Raw genomic sequence first — 7,896 nt, forward strand, 5'->3', positions numbered from 1 at the left:
ACATGACATTCTGGGAAGGACAAATGTATGTAGATATTTAAAAAATCAGTGGTTGCCGGGGGTTAAGGGATAGGATGAATAAACAAGCACAACATGGAGGATTTTTCAGGACAGTGATATGACTCTGTATGATATTATAATGTTGGATACCAGTCATGATACACTTATCCAAATCTATAGAATATATAACACCAAGGATGAAACTTAATGTAAACCATGGAGTATGAGTGATAATGATATGTCAATGCAGGTTCATTAGTTGTAACACTGCACCATTCTGGTGGGGATGCTGGCAATGGGGTATGACATGCATATGTGAAGTTACGGTATAAATGAGAAACTTCTGTACCTTGTGTTCAATTTCAATGTACTCTAAAACTAATCTATTAAATAACAACAACCATCAACATATAAAGATAAGTGCAGCTTGGTTATATGATAAATATTTTTGAAAGTAATATTTTATAAAGAAAAATGACACTTTTTTTTGCAAATGATAAAATTGGAGCTTTCAACCAAAATAATGAAGTTTGAAAAACTCATATCTGCTTCTGCAAATTTGGCAACCTTCCAAACACTTAAAGGCTTTTCTGATGAGACTGGTGGAGATATTAACAAATGTGAATAGTTGCAATTGTCTAAGAAAATGTGTGAAAATTTGAAGGTCCCTATTACCCACTAAGCCACAATTTCTCAAAGAATAACTTGTAATATATCTAAATAATATAAATATAAAGCTTAATGTAATGGAGTAGAAAGAGTTAAGTGGCATGATTTGTAATTACATATCACAAATAATTTTTTAAAAACTAGTACTTGTCAAGTTTTGATAGATTATCAAAAATATTCACAATGATCTGAAAAGACCATTAAAGTCTTTCTTTTTTTCCAACTACGTATTTGTGTGAGGTCAAATTGTTTTTCACATACTTTCATCAAAATAATATGCTGCTAGCAAGTTGAATAAAGAATCAGATATGAAAATTCAACTGCCTTCTATGAAGTCAACCATTAATCAGATTTGAAAAATATAAAATAGTGCTTCTCTTCTTCCCAATTGTGTGTTTTGGAGCATAAGTTTTCATCATAAAAATGTACAATTTATTTTAACATGTAATGAGCTCATTGATATTGCAATGAATTAATAAGCTCATATTTTAAAATATTCTCAGTTTTGATTTCTAATATTTAAAATATTAGTAGGTATGATCCACATAAACATAAACTCTGGATCTGCTCAATAATTTTTAAGAACGAAAGAAACCAAAACATTGACAGAACTTGTGTCACTTGTATGGTTGAATCTAATTTACGTATCTCCAGGTTATTGTTGTGAAGGGAAAATGGAGCATGGAATAAGCATGCATTTTATATTAAAGCTGGTGATTTCATCTGTTCACATCCTTTGGTAAGAACAGAGCCCTAGGCCGCCTCTGATCTAGGCTATGTATTTTGGTTGAGCATCCAAATTCAGTTATAAAGATGTTATTATGAGGGATTTTTATGGACAGCTTATCACTATCACACTCTTTGCCATAGCCTGACACAATAGAAAAACAACAATTTGAGTTCCCTGATTCGATTCTATTCACCATTCACACAAAGTATTAGTAGATAAAGTGGCTATTTTTTTTTATTCCATAGGAGAAGTAGAAGATAGTTGTGGAAAACTGCAAACATAACCTAAGATTAGATATTTATCGTCTCCAAACATCCTTATTGGCTGCCAAGTCAGCAGACTCTATCAACTCTTGACCCCTTGCTTTTCAGTACCTGGTCTCATTGACTTCTTTGATAAATGGGAAGATTAATTTTGTGTGTCAATTTGGTTGTGCCATAGTTCCCTGTTCCCTGAGTTCCCTGAGTCTCCTATTTTATTGAACTAGGTATTTCCAAAGCCTCCTCAATCATATGAAGACAACACGTTAAAGTCTCTCTCTCTCTCTCTCTCTGTCTCTCTCTCTCTTTCTCTCTCTCTCTCTCTCTCCACACACACTCACATATCCTGCTGGTGCTGTTTCTCTGGAGAACCCTAACTAGTGCAGTCAGTGACCACTTTTTGATCCCTACATCCAGCTTCAATTCAAGTTCTTTCCTCACTCTTCTCTATAACAATTTGATTACCTCTCCTCTTACTCTCAAATGGTAGAGTAAACTCTTCAATATGTTTAATAAACACTGGATACCCCTTCATAGGATCCACTTGGAGGAAAATCTGGGTTATAGAAAAGAAGTTATGGCAAATTTTTACACCTGCGGGCTTTGCCCTGAGTTTAAAAGTTGCTGAAGGCATAATATTTTTGGAGTCATGATTTACAAATAATTGGGACAAACCTACAATTATAAAATTCTATGTCGCCTGATGAAAATTTAGACATTTTATTTTAAAGGGGCTACAAATCTAAAAATTTGAAGGTTTTCAAAGAACTTTAAAAATCATATAGAATAGATATATGTGAAACTTTCATCTGTGACTTTCAGATATGCCACAGATCATTATTTATTCTTATATTATCATGAACATGTTATGCAAAATATGCTAATGACATTGTCTTGTATTTTCATTCATTAATTTGTGTGATGGTTAATATCGAGTTCAATTGGACTGGATTAAAGGATACAAAGCATTGTTCCTTGCTGTGTTTGTGAGAGTGTTGCCAAAGGAGATTAACATTTGAGCCAGTAGACTGGCAGAGGCAGACCTACCCTCAACCTGGGTGGGCACCATCTTTTTTTGTTGGTTTGTTTGTTTGTTTTTTGAGACGGAGTCTTGCTCTGTTGCCCAGGCTGAAGTGCAGTGGTGCAACCTCGGCTCACTGCAACCTATGCTTCCCGGGTTCAAGCAATTCTCTTGCCTCAGCCTCCCGAGTAGCTGGGATTACAGGCACTTGCCACCACACCCTGCTAAATTTTGTAATTTTAGTAGAGATGGGGTTTCGCCATGTTGGCCAGGTTGGTCTTAAACCACTGACCTCGTGATGAGCCTGCCTCGGCCTCTCAAAGTGCTGGGATTACAGACGTGAGCCACCGCACCTGGCCTACACCATCTTAATCATTGACCAGTGCAGCTGGATAAAGCAGGATAAAGCAGCAGGAGAAGATGGTAGAGCAGACTGGCTGAGTCTTACAGCCTTCAATTTTCTCCTGTGTTGGATGCTTTCTGCCTTGGAACATCAGACTCCAAGTTCTCCAGCTTTTGAATTCTTGGACTTACACCAGTGGTTTGCCAGGGCCTCTGGGACCTTTGACCACAGACTGAAGGCTACACTGTCAGCTTCCCTACTTTTGAGGTTTTGGGACTTGAACTGATTTACCACTTTCTTTCTTGCTACTCTTAGACGGCCTATCCTGGGACTTTACCTTTGATCCTTAATAAACTCCTTTTTGTGTATATACATATATCCTGTTAGTTCTGCGCTCTAGAGAACCCTAATAACACTTTGGAATTCTCGTTGTGTGTGTGTGTGTGTGTGTGTGTGTGTATAGTGTCTTTATTCTCTATCAATCTTTTCACATATTTTTCTCTCTTCTCCCAGAATCCCCTTCATATACTAATAAATGAATGAAATAAACGGTATTTACTGAACTTACTGTTAAAGCTTTGCATTTATTTTTAACCAGATGTATATATTTTTCAAAAAGACAAAATTATATATATATATATATATATATATATATTTTTTTTTTTTACTTTTTTTTAGATGACTGTACTTTTTTGGTGTGGATTTTCTCTCCCCATTCCTCCTCCTCATCCCACTTCCTATGCATAGTTTGTGTGTGTTTGTGCATATGGATATGTATGCATTTTATAGCAATATAGTGGATGTTATATTACATTACTAATATTTTTGTAATTGATATATTTTTAAAAAATCGTATTGTATCTACTCTGTTAAAAATATAAATATGCTCAAATGAAGATTTATTTTACGAAAGATTCTTTACAAATACTGTCATTAACACATTTGAATATATTCAGCAATCTTTTGAGCACACTTGAAAAGCAAATTTGCACTGGGCTGGTATTTAATACTCCTGATAAAAATAAAATGCAATCACTTCCCGAATGTCTCTAATATAATAAAATTCACTTTTCTCAGACTGCCATTTTATTTTATTTGCATAAAATACAGATTTTAAAATAAATAATATCACCTTTTATTCAATGGAAATCCTCATCTCAGATTGAATATGAAAAGTGCCATGTGAAGAAACATATGCTCATCAATCAGTACTCCTATAGATTTTAAACACAATCTTTTCAACAGTTGTTGAGTTAAAAAGTCCAATTGCAGGTTGATATAAAAACACCCCAAGACAAGAAATACATGTATCTCTTTTCTTGTTGTCATTTCATCTTTTAGTTTCAACTAAAAATTATGCTATAAATTCACATATCTATATTTGAGTACCATTGGTGATTATTATTGGATATTTCAAATTCACCCATCTTTTATCTGATTGATATTTGAAAGATATGGTAATAAGTTTTGCTATAGTAAAGATTACTTTTAAGTATTAAATTTATCTTTTGATTTTACATGGTACATTTTGTGAAATTTTCATGATTTATATTCATATAAATTTCTATTTTTTGTGTGATTACATTATTACATTGATCACTTCTATATCCAAAATACATTCTGAACCATGTGCTCCTTTTTGTCAAGTCTTCATATTTCTATTTTCTAAAGAATAGAATCCATTTTCTTTTAGTTTTATCAAGTTATCACTGTGTCTTTCTGATATAGTATGATTTATTTTGAAATTACTTGTTTATGTGATATGTAATATTCTGCATGTTTTATCACATTTTCCCACTTATGTTTAAGAAATTTGTTTTCCATAGTTAAACATGTAACTAACTCCTGAAATTCATTTACACAATTTTACTTAACATTGTCTCTTTACACATTTTTCTGTGCTTATATTGTATTGTGATTCAATCAGTTGATCCTTGTTTCTTATTAAGACTTTGAAGGATTTCAGTTTGGGATGTAATCTTAATATAGTGCAAAGAGAGGATATAAATTTGCTTTTCTTGACTTCTCCTCCAAATACATAATTCGTAATATGAAAATACGTAAATACTGTTAAAAATGTTTTTACTTAGTCTACATATTTTTATTTCAACTCAATTTCTGAAATAATCAGCATCAATCACTTTTTAATCATATTTTCTAAATTTGCATTTTTTATTTTTTAATTTTTATGGGTACATAGGTGTATATATTTATGGGGTACATAAGATATTTTGGTAAAGGCATGCATGCATAATAGTCACATTATGAAAAATTGGATAGTCATCCCATAAGCATTTTAGCTTTGTGTTAAAACAACTCGATTATACTCTTTTAATTATTTTTAAATGTACTACATTTTTTTCAATGTGAATTGAGCAAAGTCATCTGTATTTATCTATACCTGACTTAAACTGAGCTGATTTGCAGTCAACTGTGGTGTAAAATTTGGATCTCTGATTTTGAAATAGTATCATTTTTTGGAGCACAACTTTAACAGTTTTATTTTTGGCAAACCCATTGAGAGATGATCCTGTTTGACTGCTGCTTATTTGACATTGGTTGGCTTACCTTGTGGTTGGCAGAATAAATTGAGGCTACTATGAAAAAAATGTATCAACATGGTATCAAAATACATTGGTCATATAATAGTATCAGCTATAATATATCTGGATTAAAATATCTAAAGACAAATTTCTTAATTTTTTATTTGACTTGAAAAATAACAAAGTTGTTATTTTAGTAATAGTCCTAAAATTATTCTAGCAATATCTAAAATAACACATAAAGAAACCAACTAGTAATACCATTTTATTATTTAGTTACCTTAAATATATTACAATATGTTTAATGTAAATTTTATATCAAATTAACAATACAGAAATAATAAGTTTCACTATAGATCATTTAAATCTACAAAGTTCCCTAGGGACTAAATACAAATAAAAACAAAGCAATGACAATAACAAAACACCAGCAACCAAAACTACTTGGAATGACAATCTTTTCTTCTTTAATTTCCTGTAGGAATGTGTAAATAAGCTTTGGTTTTTATGCTAGCAAATACAGAATCAGCAGACCTTCTTTTTCTGGACACAGATGCCTGCTTAATGAATTTGGAACTGGCATTGCCACAGGTCCAAAGAGTCTAGGAATACTTAATTACTTGTTCTTGCAAAGCCCTGGCAGACTAAAACCAATGTTTTACTTGCATGTGTCACTTAGAGAATCTTGCTTATTCAAGCACGATCTTCATCTCTTCTACTTGTGCATGTCTACATGTCTTGACAATAAGATTGTGCTGGGCATTTAAAGTGGTAAAGAGCTTGCCAGTTATTAGAAGAAAATGACTAAACCAAGTATAATATTGACTGGCTAACATCAGAGGCTCAACTTTTTACTACTTGGTCTTTCTCATCATACTCAAATATTGTATCTGAGATGCCTATAAAAACTATTTTTATTTTCATTTTATAATATCTTTTGTTAAGTCAGTGTTGACCAATAAATTGCGCATTATTCGTATGAATCTGTTTTTCAGATGATTCTGTATATTTCATAAATTGTCTATTCTGGTTGGGTAATGAAAATTATTATTTAACAAATAAACATCAGAACAGCTTAGCATATACTATTTTCATATTTAAATATAAAACCGTACATATGACCTGCTAAAACTATCAGTTTAACCTCAGTAACTAAGGTAGACTAAAGAGGTGAAATTGAGGAATAAAACAAGAAACTGATATGTGGCTTCTCAAAGGGAAGTTTTGCTGTTTCCTGACATAATTATTTTCATAGAAAAATAATAGCACTTACAACTCTTTGATAACTAATATAAATCATGGTGTTATGTATACTCATATGCATGTACATGTAAGTATGTTACATAATATTCATTATGAATGAATATATATTAACTAAGTAATATACATTAAGTGAATGTAATTTTAATTTTAATCAGGTTAAAATATGTTTTAAAATCTTTCAAGACAAGAAGCAGATAAATTTACTATAAAAATTGAAATGTTATGCCAAATGGGATTATATTATGAAGGAATAAGATTTTCCTCTCACAAATGGTTTTCATTTATGGTAGAGAAGTGTGAGTTGATAAACAGGAGTGCCTTCAGGTAAGGCATAGATACAGTATAATTACATAGGCTGCCATGAAAGTAACTTATTTTTAAGTTTAAGGACACAATTTTGTGTTCCCCCTAAAACAGAAAAATAATTTATACTCTAAGAAAAGATGCAAACTTTTCAAGACTATGTCAATATTTGGCACATTTTGGCAAGGTGGGTGAGTGATTTTCAAATCTGCAATGAAAAGGAGATGAAAAGCAAAATAATTGAGGACTTTTATTTGAATTCAGTATAGGGCCTATAAGAAAAGAAGGAAGAGGAAGAAAGTCTTTGGAGGAATCATGAAACATCTAAGAAATCACCATACTATTAATGAAAGATTCACAAGAAATGCATGAAGCCAAAAGGAGTTGTACTTTTGAACTTTTATAATATTAGTATTCTAAAGCATTGCATTGAAGAAATACCTGGGCTTATGATATGCTATTATTATTGTCTAACATTTTTCTCTTAAACATCTATTTTTACCTCTAGAACAATCTCTTCTTACTGACAGCACCCTTTCTTTGTGTTTAATGTATTATGTTTTTGATTACGCTGGATATGGTTGTCTCTGTACTTGTGCACATGTGCACACACACTGCCCATATATATATTTTCACACACACACAACAAATAATAATCTCTATAGAAAATTTTTTTTTTTTATTATACTTTAAGTTCTAGGGTACATGTGCATAACGTGCAGGTTTGTTACATATGTATACTTGTGCCATGTTGGTGTGCTGCA

This window comes from Colobus angolensis, unplaced genomic scaffold, assembly GCF_000951035.1.
Source record: "Colobus angolensis palliatus isolate OR3802 unplaced genomic scaffold, Cang.pa_1.0 Scaffold279, whole genome shotgun sequence".
In the NCBI taxonomy this organism is placed as follows: domain Eukaryota; kingdom Metazoa; phylum Chordata; class Mammalia; order Primates; family Cercopithecidae; genus Colobus; species Colobus angolensis.